This window comes from Bos indicus x Bos taurus, chromosome 24, assembly GCF_003369695.1.
Source record: "Bos indicus x Bos taurus breed Angus x Brahman F1 hybrid chromosome 24, Bos_hybrid_MaternalHap_v2.0, whole genome shotgun sequence".
In the NCBI taxonomy this organism is placed as follows: Eukaryota; Metazoa; Chordata; class Mammalia; order Artiodactyla; family Bovidae; genus Bos; species Bos indicus x Bos taurus.
In genome coordinates this window covers 25,578,735-25,592,529 of record NC_040099.1, presented here as the reverse complement: position 1 = coordinate 25,592,529, position 13,795 = coordinate 25,578,735, and positions in this window count along the sequence as shown.

The following is a 13,795-nucleotide window of genomic DNA, read 5'->3' as shown; positions in this document are numbered from 1 at the left end:
TTTTATCCAAAGCAATATTAAGCAGAAAAGGCAAGATACAGAACAACATATATGGAGGTTAACGTTTGTATAAAAATAAGGGAGAAGATAGGGCTTCCCTGATGGTTCAGATGGTAAAGAATCCACATGTCAATGCAAAAGACCTGGGTTCGATCCCTGAGTTGGGGCGATCCCCTGGAGGAGGAAATGGCAACCCACTCCCATATTCTTGCCTGGAGAATTCCATGGACAGAGGAGCCTACAGTCCATGGGGTCTCAAAGAGTCGGACACGACTGAGTGATTAACACTTTCACTTCAAGGGAGAAGACAGGGTGATACACACACACACACACACACACACCACTGCCTCTGGAAAGATATTGAGGAATTGGTGATGTTGGGTTGTTGGGTAGGGTAGTGTTAGTTGTTTCTGGGGAATAAGAATATTCTTTTGTAACTTTGAAATTTGGTAAAAATAAATCATGAAAACATCAATTTGAAATGAAGTGAAATTGAAAAGCAGAATATTATTAAAGAAAGGATGTAGAATCCTGAATTGTACAGAATTGCTAACAGGCTTGTGATTTCTCTGCCCTCCAAAGGGTGCCTTGAGAAGACCCTGAAATGCGCTTACTGTGGACTCCTCACCATCCAGCCTCCAGTTAGTCTGGGAGTACAGGCACGCAGTGGTTGCTTACAAGATGGTTTTCCCCTGCCTACAAGCCAGTGGTTCCTGTAATGGTGGCGTTAACGACTGCTAAAGCAAGAGGAATCAGAACTTGAAAAACCATAGCTCTGTTGAAATCTTAGAATCCACATGTTAAAACAGAACTGAGCCTAGGTCTTTAGTCATGAATGAAATACTGATGATATTTTATTATGGTCAAAAATAGAAACTAGAAAATAAAATTGTGGAATGATTTTTCTATTTATGAGTGTAGCCTTTGACATAAAAATGACTTACATAATAAATCATGGATGTCAGATCTTAAATCCTGGAACACACAAAATATATAGAAAGAATTTTACAATCACATGTTCTTACTGAAAACTACAGCCGGAAATAGAGTTTTTTAAAATACTTAATTTTTAAAAATTTACATAATTTTAAACTTAATAATAATATATTTCCATCATCACACTGTCATTGATAATATTTTTCATATTTGCTTCCAACTAATTTCTTCCTAAAAAACTAAGATATATATTTCCAATTAGAAAATGATGACAGATTCATTATTGACAATGTCAAAAATATGGAAATTTTAACACTGTTATCAGGAGTAATTAAAACAATATGAAATTGACAGAAATAAGTCTATTGTTTCTGCAACAAGAATTTTCAAGTCAATGCACATATTCATAACTTTTAAAAGTCTCTTCTAAAAGATCACGAAAGACTATTTAATCTTGTTTTGTGCTAAGTTCTTTGCACACTATTACATAAGGATATATTTCAGTAATAGTTTAAAGGAAGAGAAGCAACTTATTTTATGTTAATTGTTTTGTTGTGGTTGTTCTGTCGAAAGTCACGTGCAACTCTTTGTGACCCCATGGACTGCAGCACACCAGGCTTCCCTGTTCATTGTGAGTAGTCTCAGCAGTCATCACTGAGCCATCTTAAGTAGTTGGGAAGCAGATAGACTGGTTTGGGTCTTTGGGAATGATGCTGAAGCTGAAACTCCAGTACTTTGGCCATCTCATGTGAAGAGTTGACTCATTGGAAAAGACTCTGATGCTGGGAGGGATTGGGGGAGAAGGGGAGGACAGAGGATGAGATGGCTGGATGGCATCACTGACTCAATGGACGTGAGTTTGGGTGAACTCCGGGAGTTGGTGATGGACAGGGAGGCCTGGCGTGCTACGATTCATGGGGTTGCAAAGAGTCGGACACGACTGAGCGACTGAACTGAACTGAAACCCAGTTAAAGACACACCCTTTGATTTTCCAGTATATAAACTCTTGCCAGTACCTCTCCTCTCTCTGACAATTAAATGTTGCTGAGCCTCGAGATTCTTTCCTAGATATCCTGTCCTCTATAAACTCATAGTGCAGGTTCCTTGCATTCTCCTGGCTTAGCTGTCACCTGCATGTGATACCTGGATCACTGTCTGCAACTCCAGACTCCTCACTGAGCTCCAAGCTTGCTGCATCTTTCCATACACAAATTCCCTGGATGCATCTAACTCAACATGTCTAGAAGTGAACTCACCTTCTCCACCGCACCAACCCTGACTGTTCCTTCATCAGTGTTCGCTGTCACCTGCTTATTCAGCCAAGAGCCAGTGAGCACTCTTTGCTATTCTTCTTCCTTGCCTTCGTGTCAGATTTCTCGAGCCTGTTCAATTTTACAACCTAAGCATTGTCAATTTTCCTGCCCAAGATCAGGCTCTGAATATCTCTTACCTGCATTGTTTCAATCACTTCCTAATTATCCTTTCTGTATCCAGGCTTAGCTTTCTCTGCATTCATCCTCAACACAACCAGAAGGTTGTGTTCAAAATGCACTTCTGGAGAGAAAATATCACTTGAGGTCATAAAACCTGGTCTACTGTTTCTCCTGGTTTATTAAATGTAGACTTTTTTAACACATGGATAATGTTATAAACCATTAATAAAAGTTTGCAAGGTCGTTTACAACTTAAAAATGCCTGATATATAAACATCTCTTACCTGGACATAGGTGTCTCATTAAGAGTCTCTTCTTCCGATTTCCTGCAGAGCCTCCACTTGTACAACTCGAAGGACATTGAAGTCCCAGCGAGGGGCACACCTTCAGCTACAATGGTGCCCCGTAGTGTTGGCCGCAGAGAAGTACTAACTGGATGACTTCCCCCTACAGCGCTGCAGTCATCGGTGATTCCCCTTCTCTGCTGCTTGCTTCCCCATCACCTTTATAGTAAGTTCTGTACATATGAACCTTCAAGTTGCGAACTCTCAAAGATGTGAATGTGTGCTCAAATGTCACATACGTTAGTTCCCGTGTCTGGTGTACATTGTCATGTGGGTGCATTCTCTACAAATGGTTGTGCTTTTGTGTACTTTACTGTGCAGTACTGAATAGAATACAGAAGTACCGTATCTTTATTTCAAGCCCAGGAGGTCAGGAAGCAAGCATAAAACAGCAGTAGTTAGCCGATTATGTTCGTCGGGTACCTAAGCTAACTTTGTTGGACTTAACGAATGCACTTTCAGAACAGAACTTGTTCACATGTAGGGGACTTACAGTACATCCCATTTCCTTGCACAGCTGAGGACATGTGTCCTTTCCTGATGGTTCTGGGGAAGTACGTGTGTGATTCCCTACTGCCACTTTGATTATCAGAGCCCTGTTTGATGGCTCAGGGCTCTCTCTGATACCACAAGAACCCTGGAAACCTCGCTGTTGGATGCTGCTTCTGAGGCTACAAAGCAGCAGAACCAGAATGAGCTGAATGCCGAACAGGAGAGAGGAGGGTGTGAACTGACCCCACTGAGTGGAACCCAGAATTGACTTCCTCATAGAAATAATGCTATCATCCTGGCTATGTACTATTATTAATACCATCAAGCACAGAGGTGCCAAATAGGACTTTGAAGGTCATTCTGGAAAATTGGTGCTAGTGGTAAAGAACCTGCCTGCCAGTGCAGGAGACATAAGAGATGCAGCTTCGATCCCTGGGTCAGAAAGATCCCCTGAAGGAGGGCATAGCAACCCACTCCAGTATTCTTGCCTGGCGAATCCACGGACAGAGGAGCCTGGAGGGCCACAGTTCATGGGGTTGCAAAGAGTCAGATACAACTGCAGCGACTTAGCACCCCTCATGCATAAGCACTACAGTTGTTGGAAAATGCATTCGGAACTGACTTAGAAAGGAACGCTTGAGAACTTCCCTGATGATCCAGTGGATAAAACTCTGCATTCCTAATGCAGGGGGCCTGGGTTCAACCCCTGTTCAGGGAACTAGATCTCATATGCAGCATCTAAAAGAACCTGCATGGTGCAACAAAGACCTGGAACAGCCAAATAGATAATACTTTTGTAAAAAGAGAAACTTGTAATCAACTGATATTTGGGACATTAACATGTCCCAAAGAACAAAAGAACACTTGTAATCAACTGATTACAAGTCCCAAAAGAACACTTGTAATCAACTGATATTTAAACATTAACATGATCTTAGAATCATGTTAATGTTTAAAAATCCATCTGAGGCAATGCACACATGAACTATAATAGCCATCTTCATTAATAAGTGTATTTCAGGGGTTTTCTCCAGTACCCAGAGCAGTTGTTTACAAGAGTGGCCATTTTTCTGGAATTAGGCACACTGGGGTCAGACTTAGAATATTTTTTTGGAGTAGTGCAGACATCCTGGAATATGAAGTCAAGTGGGCCTTAGGAAGCATTACTAGAACAAAACTAGTGGAGGTGATGGAATTCCAGCTGAGCTATTTCAAATCCTAAAAGCTGATGCTGTTAAAGTGCCGCACTCAATATGCCAGCACATTTGGAAAACTCAGCAATGGCTACAGGACTCTAGATGATCAGTTTTCATTCCAACCCCAGGCGTGCTGCAGTCCATGGGGTCACAAAGAGTCAGATACAACTGAACGACTGAATATAGACACAAAGATACATATCCAGCTGCTGCTGCTGCTGCTAAGTCGCTTCAGTCGTGTCCGACTCTTCACAGCCCCATAGACTGCAGCCTACCAGGCTCATCCGTCCATGGGATTTTCCAGGCAAGAGTACTGGAGTGGGGTGCCGTCGCCTTCTCCAATACATATCCAGAGTCAGTTCTTAATGTTATTCCTCCTGCCCCTCTGCTCCAGTCTGACTGCATTTCTTGAAAACACCAAGGTCCAGTCCACCTTTTAGTGCTCTTGTTGCTCAGAACACACTTCCCAAGATTTTTGCTCGACTCTCCCCACACCTACATGTGTCCTCTCCCCAAAGACACCGTAGCTGAGAACACCATTTCAAATAGCCTCCCATCCAGCAACCTTACTCTGCTTTATTTTTCTTTAAAATGCATATTTACCTGAAAGATATCTCTGTCTGCTCCTTTTCTGCTTCTTCAACTAGAATGTAAGACTCGTGGGGGCAAGGAGTTTGTTTGCGGTCTCCCCTGATGACACCCCAGGAGGCAGTGCAACACACGGTAGGTGCATAGGAGACACAGCAGAAGAAACACACAATTTTAAAGAACGAATGAATTCATTCGCCATTCTGAATGTTATGCCTCTTGATGAAGGTGAAAGAGGAGAGTGAAAAAGCTGGCTTAAAACTCGACATTCAAAACACTAAGATCTTGGTATCCGGTCCCATCACTTCATGGCAAATAGATGGGGAAACAATGGAAACAGTGAAAGACTTTATTTTCTTGAGCTCCAAAAGCACTGAAGAAGGTGACTGCAGCCATGAAATTAAAAGACACTTGCTCCTTAGAAGAAAAGCTGTGACAAACCTATGTGCTAAGTTGCTTCAGTTGTTTCTAACTCTTTGCAACCCTATGCAGTATAGTCTGCCAGACTCTGTCCATGGGATTCTCCAGGCAAGAATACTGGAGTGGGTTGCCATGCCCTCCTCCAGGGGATCTCCCTTGGAGGGAGGATCTGGGAGATCCCCTGAAGGGATCTCCCCAGGGATCGAACCTCAGACTCTTATGTCTCTTGCATTGGCAGGTGGGTTCTTTATGACTGGAGTCCCCTGGGAAGCCCATGACAAACCTAGACAGTGTATTAAAAAGCAGAGACATTACTTTGCTGACAAAGGTCCATATAGTCAAATCTATGGTTTTTCCAGCAGTCATGTATGGATCTGAGAACTGGACCATAAAGAAGGCTGAGTGACAAAGAACTGATGCTTTTGAACTGTGGTGCTGGAGAAGACCCTGGAGAGTCCCTTGGACTGCAAGGAGATCAAACCAGTCAATCCTAAAGGAAATCAACCCTGAATATTCATCGGAAGGACTGATGCTGAAGCTGAAGCTCCGATACTTTGGCCACCTGATGCGAAGAGGCAACACTTTGGAAAGACCTTGAGGCTGGGAAAGATGGAGGGCAGGAGGAGAAGGAGACAACAGAGGATGGCATCATCGACTCAACGGACATGAATTTGAGCAAACTCCGGGAGATGGCAGAGAAGGCAATGGCACCCCACTCCAGTACTCCTGCCTGGAAAATCCCATGGACGGAGGAACCTGGTAGGCTGCAGTCCATGGGGTCACTACGAGTCAGACACGACTGAGCGACTTCACTTTCACTTTTCACTTTCCTGCATTGGAGAAGGAAATGGCAACCCACTCCAGTGTTCTTGCCTGGAGAATCCCAGGGATGGGGGAGCCTGGTGGGCTGCCGTCTATGGGGTCACACAGAGTCGGACACGACTGAAGCGACTTAGCAGCAGCAGCAACCGGGAGATGGTGAAGGACAGGGAAGCCTGATGTGCTGCAGTCCATGGGGTTGCAAAGAGTTGGACACAACTGAACAACTGAACAACAAAGAACAAATAAACAACCATATAGTGATTTACTTTGCTGTGCAGCAGAAACGAACACAACATTGTACAGCAACTATACTCCAATAAAAAATTTTTAATAGCCTTTTTGTTATCTTTTTTGTTTATAAGTAGGCTCAGGTTCCTCAGCAGGGGAGATCTGAAGGCAGCATGTACTAGGGCCATGTTCATTACCACAGGCTGCCCCAAATAGACTGGCCCCTGCGCTTTCGTTATTTACAGGGACAGTCGGATGTGATCACAAACAGAAAGGGCAGGCATGTAGGGCCGAAACTGCCAGGATGGACGTGTCTAACTTTCCAGTCCTTTAAAAATAGGAACTGAACATCCAGTCCCATGTTTCCTTATCAAACATTGGCCTTCAAATTCACACCGCTGTATTATTCTCAAATTGCTTCATCTAGCTAATTTGGGGAGCTGACTGAGGACCAACGAAGGTCTCGTTAGAAGGTGACCTTTGTTAATAGAGCTCCAAGCCCCAAAATGCGGCTTCCCAGGTGGCACTAGTGGTGAAGAACCTGCCTGTCAATGAAGGAGACGTAAGAGACGTGGGTCCGATCCCAGGGTCAGGAAGATCTCCTGGAGAAGCAAAGGGCAACCCACTCCAGCATTCTTGCCTGGAGAATCCCACGGACAGAGGAGCCTGATGGGCTACAGTCCATAGTATCACAGAGTTGGACATGACTGAAGCGACTTAGTACAGCACACAAGCCCAAAAATGGGATTTCGAGGGTACTGGGATCAGGGTAACCTAATAATTCTACCTCTCAGTCACAGACTTATTTGATCTGAGATTGTTTTCAAATTCATTTACTTAAATTAGGTCATTCACTACAATTCATTTGGCAAGCAAAGACAGCCAAATATCAAGTGAGATTCAAAATTTTCTAACAAATTGAATAAACATTCATTTGTTGATACGATTATGGAATTAGCAAAATGGCCTATTCCTCGGTATGAAAGATTAAAATCCAAATTATTTTATGATGGCTTATCTCAGTGATGAGTGAAATGAAATGGAGAATCTACTGATCACAAACTAAAAGATCATTGTCAAAAATAAAGACCACTGGGACACAGTTTGAAACTGCAAGCTATGATTTCCATGTGGCCCTCAGGCTCGGTCTCTAATGCGGGGTCCATGTCTTAATTTGAAACGGTCCTGGTCCTTCATAGCACTCTATTTTGAGGTTGCCTTCCCCTCATTATAAGAACCTTTTTTTTTTTTTTTTGCTTCTGTTTTGTTTTGGTTTTTTGGCACGGAGGCATATGGGATCTTAGCTCTCCAACCAGGGATCAACCTGTACTCCCTCCACCGAAAGGTGAAGTCTTAACCACTAGACCACCAGGGAACTCCCTCTTAGGTTTAACAGGTTACATTTTCATTAAGACTTTATATTAAATATTCTCTATACACATTTTCACTTATTGCATTAGCTTTTTGAGATTCTAGGAAAACACTGAAGAGACTTTAGGTTTATCTTTTCATTATTTAAATTTAAGGGGATTCATTTGCAGAAAATGACACCTTTTACTCAGAAGAATGTCTGTGCGCAGTTGGGGAGCGGGCATGGTAAGTTACTTTAGTTGTGTCCAACTCTGTGTGACCCTATGGACTGTAACCTGCCAGGTTCCTCTGTCCATGGGATTCTCCAGGCAAGACTACTGGAGTGGGTTGCCATTCCCTTCTCCAGGGGATCTTCCTGACCCAGGGATTAAACCTGTGTCTCTTACGTCTCCTGCATTGACGAATAGGTTCTTTACCATTGGCGCCACCTGGGAAGCCCTGCAATTGGGGTGAAGTGAAGTGAAGTCGCTCAGTGGTGTCCAACTCTTTGAGACCCCATGGACTGTAGCCTACCAGGCTCCTCAGTCCATGGAATTCTCCAGGCAAGAATACTGGAGTGGGTTGCCCTTTCCCGCTCCAGGGGATCTTCCCAATCCAGGGATCGAACCTGAGTCTCCTGCATTGCAGGCAGACGCTTTACCATCTGAGCCACCAGGGCTTATTTTCTTGCTGCTCTCATATCTATCGGGCTTCCCTGGTGGCTCAGACAGTAAAGAATTCATCATTTCTATAGAGAGGAAGAAGTGTATCGAAGGCTTTCCCCATCCCTCTTACCTACCTGCTAGCCTTGAAACAAGGATGGACTCACCTGTGTGGAGACAGTGGAGGCAAAGATTGGGCTCCCGTGTGGTTCTTTCTCAGTCTTCCTGCAGGCTTTCCCCTTCTCCTTCAGTTCACGGTGAGCCATGAACGTGCCAGGAAGAAAGGGAAGTCTGAGGACTCAAAACACTCTGGTCTGTGTGTCTGGGTCTGAGCCAGGCTGAGATTCTCCGTCTTCCTGGAAAGTTGAATGTCTACACCTCTGATCAGGGAAGTGGGTGAAAAAGCTCTAGATTTGAGGTCAGACAGGAATATAAAAAGATCTGCTTCAACTCAGCACACGGGTAATTGGGATAATTATTTCACATCGTTCTGAAAGGCTCAATTATTTGCAGGGTCATGTTTTGAGTTTTTGTTTTTTTTTCCAAATCTACTAGAAAGCAAGAGGAGGAAGAATTCTATTTCTTGAGTTGGCACACCTCCTACTCACCAGCTCCTCTACGCCATCACCAAATCATCCAATTTATAGCTCTGAAGACTCTGGAAATTATTAAAAGGCTACTGAAAATTATCTCTCTGCATTTTGCTTTAAATAACATTCACCAAAAGGGGTGGGAGAGGGAAGAAAATACTGAAATTCTGAGTAAGCATCTAAATTTGACACTAGATATCACTATCCTGATATTTTGAATTAGGTATTCAACCGTTTCCCCCCCAATCAGTTTCATGTGCTTCCTAAAAATGAAAGTAACAAATGCCAAATATTTCAGCCTAGCTTATCATCTGCCACATGATTTTTGTCGGTGGCGGGAGGGTGGGGAGCATTTTGTGGGAGGTGCTTCTCCCTGCTACTTTCCTAAGCTCTGAGAACATCAAGTCTGAAGTCTGACAACCATTATGGTCTACAGCCATGATTCTCAAACTTGGTTGCACAATAAAATCACCTGGGAGATTTCTTTTTGCTAGTATGTGTGAGCTCCTCCTGAAGACTCATGTAAATGGTACAGGGTGGGGTGTGAACAGCAGCACCTGTTTCAAGTTCACCGGGTGATTGTAATCAGAAGCCAAGGCTGAGCCCTCTGAACTGTGGTAAATGGCTCTTACCTTCAAAGGGGATGACAAAGGATGAGGGGGTTGGATGGCATCACTGACTTGATGGACATGAGTTTGAGCAAGCTCCTGGAGTTGGTGATGGACAAGGAGGCCTGGCATGCTGCATCCATGGGGTCATGTAGAGTCTGACATGACTTTGTGACTGAACTGACTGACTGACCTTCAGTCTGCCTCAGAATCACCCCCAAGGACCCTCACAGACCTTTCAAATCAGAAAGTCTGGTCTGAAGCCCAGGAATCTGTATTGTTCTATGATCCAGCTGAGCCCTGGACCAGCATCTGGGAGGCACCAGAATGGATTTCCATTTCTCATCTCATATATCCTCCATGTTCAGATAAGCTGTTATCATGCCATCTGCTGGGTCTCCAACCCAAGCCCCAGTAACTTCATAGCTGCTGCTGTTGCTAAGTCGCTTCAGTCGTGTCCGATTCTATGCGACCCCATAGACGGCAGCCCACCAGGCTCCCCCATCCCTGGGATTCTCCAGGCAAGAACACTGGAGTGGGTTGCCATTTCCTTCTCCAATGCAGTAAAGTGAAAAGTGAAAATGAAGTTGCTCAGTCGTGTCCAACTCTTAGCAACCCCATGGACTGAAGCCTACAAGGATCCTCTGTCCATGGGATTTTCCAAGCAAGAGTACTGGAATGGGGTGCCATCGCCGTCTCTGAACTTCATAACTATTCTGTCTTTTCCCCATCTTCAATTTCCCTTGAAACTGCACAAGATTTGCTCCTAAAATGGAACATTGCTGGAGATAGTTTGACAGAGGAGACACTTTGCCAAATGAAAAGTTCCTGTCAAAGCATAAGATCACTTCTCTAAAGAACAGCTTCATGCCAGGTACAGAATTTTCCCAAACATTTCTGACCCAAGTCTGTTCCCAACCTTCAACCAGTTGGCATCAGAGTCATATCCTAGGGACTTCCCTGGTGGTCCAGTGGTTAAGACTCTGCCTTCCAATGCAGGAAGTACAGGTTTGATCTCTGGTCACAGGGCTAAGATCCCACATGCCTCACGTACCAAAAAAAAAAAAATATATATATATATATACACACACACACACACACATACGTATATACATAGAAACAATATTATAATAAATTTAATTAGAGATATTAAAAACGGTCCACATGAAAAAAAAAAGATTCTTTAAAATAGAGTCACATCCCAGCTGGGCTTTCAAATCATCAGTATCTGTAACACCTCCTCTACTTCCTCCAGGAGCCCCCTCACTCCTCACCCCGTCACTCTTTGTCTCCCCAGGGATACAAATCAGCAAAGATTTGAGGCTCAGGGCTAGGGCGAGGATTAATGTTCTGCAGATTACCTGGTGACCTAAAAGCTTGGGAGTTTACTGACGTTTCCCCCCCTACATCACACCAAAATCTTTTCACCCTTTCCCCCTCCAAGGTTTGGACTCCACACCCTCTATCAAAGCCATCTGTAGCTCAAGGAATAATTACAGATTATCTGCCACTCTTTGGGGGGCAATTGAGGCACAGTATTAGGTATATCTGATCACAGGGATCAGACATTTTCAAGGGATATTTTCAAGGGAGAAGAGTCTGGTGGAGCATGAGAATTCAAGGTGGCATTGACAATGGCTGTGACTACAGAAGCTGTGTAGCTGGGAGCTTAGGTCTGCTCACTGCCCACGAGCTTCGTCATGAGGAGCCCTGTGTTCCAGCGGGCTCATCCTCTGGTCCACCAGCTTCCTGGTGCCCCCAAGGAGGCTCCTCCATCTCAATAGCCCTGGCTCTCTCCTAATGATTTTGGTGACTGTCTCTACTTCTCGGACCAACCCTCCATTCCATGCAAACCCCCATTAGGACACATTGTCTTATTGCCCTTGGGTAGCAGTCTCCTCTGCCTCTTCTTCACTTATTTCCTTTAACACAGGGAATTTCCCCAATTTGCATGATTTCTTATGTTTTTTGGTCCTCTTATTCATCTGTTCCCCTTATTTCCCCTATAGAGCCTCACAAACGTGTCCTCAAATTAATATATTCTGGTCTGCATTCTTAGCCAAATTTCCTCAATACTTTACTTCCTCATAGCTAAGTAATCTGTGTAATAAAAAAAGATACATCTAATAGTCCTTTTTTACACAAATTCGGGTCATATGATTGAAGCACTTCTTATCAGTCTCACATCACTTGCTGACACAACAAAAACTCTCTCAGTAAATGATTGAGAAGAATAAACAGTCTGTTCTCTTGCAATTAAGACATAGAGCATTTCTTACCATAGTTCAGTTTTGCGAATACAGCATAAATCCTGTGAGCACAGGCAAGGAGAAGCATATTTTTATCTAGATTAAGTCAGTGCTACTTCCCAAGTCATTTTCAACACTTATCAACCCCCAAAATCATCAGCAAGATTGACTGCAACATAACAATCATTAAGAAATTTCTCCATTACAAATGAAGCTCATTATTAGAGGCCACAGTAATTACTTTATGATGTTTTATAATTAAGTGGAACAAGGGAGGAGAAGATGGAGTCAGCATGTTAGATTTAAATTCTTTCTTATGCACACCACTGTTAATTTCACATCTAAAAACTAAAATTGACAGGCGGTTAAAAACAGTTGGCAAATTTCTTAAAAAAGTATAAATATCCCTAACAATGTTCACTTCTTAGTGAATTTTGAGGAAAAAAGAGTAAAACATATTCCATTGTTGGTACCTGGCACACAGCAGTCACTCAATAATTATTTATCACAGAAAGTATTTTTTATGTATTTATTTCTGTTTATTTATTTATTTGTCTGCACAAGTCTTAGTTGCAGCGTGTGGGGTCATTTCCCTAATGAGGGATCGAGCCCTGGGACCTGCATTGGGACAGCAGAGTCTTAGCTGCTGAACCAGCAGGGATGTCCCTTATTACAAAAAGTCTTGAAGCCTGAGACTTGCCTTTGTGTCTTTCCATTCTCCCTAGAATAGTAATATAAGCCTCCTCTTTTGGAGACTAAAACCTTACTTATCAGGGCCAGCGGATTACCTACTTTTTTTTCCCAGTTAACTCTCCTCTTTAGATGTTGAGTGATCATAGATAAATTGTCTTTTGAGTTCTGCCTGTCATTATAGAACTTTAAGCTACTTTCTGGGCATCACAGATTAAATAAGAAGGTTCACTGGAAGGCCGCAACTCCAAGCTTCAACATGCTAATGTATGTTATTTTCTGAGACTGCCAGGGTCACATGCCAGGAGATGCCAATCTTATCTATCTTCTTGGTCCTCTGTACCTCTTCCCTCCCCGTCCTCCCCTTCATCCTTATGCCCTCTCTTCCCACCTGCTCACACCCCAAAATGTTGTCGTTGTTCAGTCACTCAGTCCTGTCTGACTCTTTGTGACTCCGTGGACTGCAGCATGTCAGGCTTCCCTGTCCTTCACCATCTCCCAGAGCTTGCTCAAACTCATGTCCATTAAGTAGGTGATGCCATCCAACCGTCTCATCCTCTGTCATCCCCTTCTCCTTCTGCCTTCAATCTTTCCCAGCATCAGGGTCTTTTCAAATGAGTCAGCTCTTTGCATCACGTGGCCAAAGTATTGGAGCTTCAGCTTCAGTGTCAGTTCTTCCAATGAATATTCAAGACTGATTTCCTTTAGGATTGACTGGTTTGATCTCCTTGGAGTCCAAGGGACCCTCAAGAGTCTTCTCCAACACCACAGTTCAAAAGCATCAATTCTTCAACACTCAGCCCAAAATGGATAAAGCTAAATTCTGAATATATTGTTAGCAATGCAGGCTTTCAGGGGCCCTTGGTCCTGGACATGAGCTCAGAGATGGGAATTCCTCTCTGATTCCTAGAGCTATGAGTGAGTGAGTGAAGTTGCTCAGTCGTGTCCAGCTCTTTGCAATCCCATGGACTCTAGCCTACCAGGCTCCTCTGTCCATGGAATTTTCCAGGCAAGAATACTGGAGTGGGTTGCCATTTCCTTCCCCAGATCTTCCCGACCCAGGGATTGAACCCAAGTCTCCTGCATTGTAGGCAGACGCTTTACCATCTGAGCCACCTAGGGCTATAAACCTGTTAAAAATCAAGAACATACCAAGGAGTGAGAAAATTGTTAATGAGATTCTTGA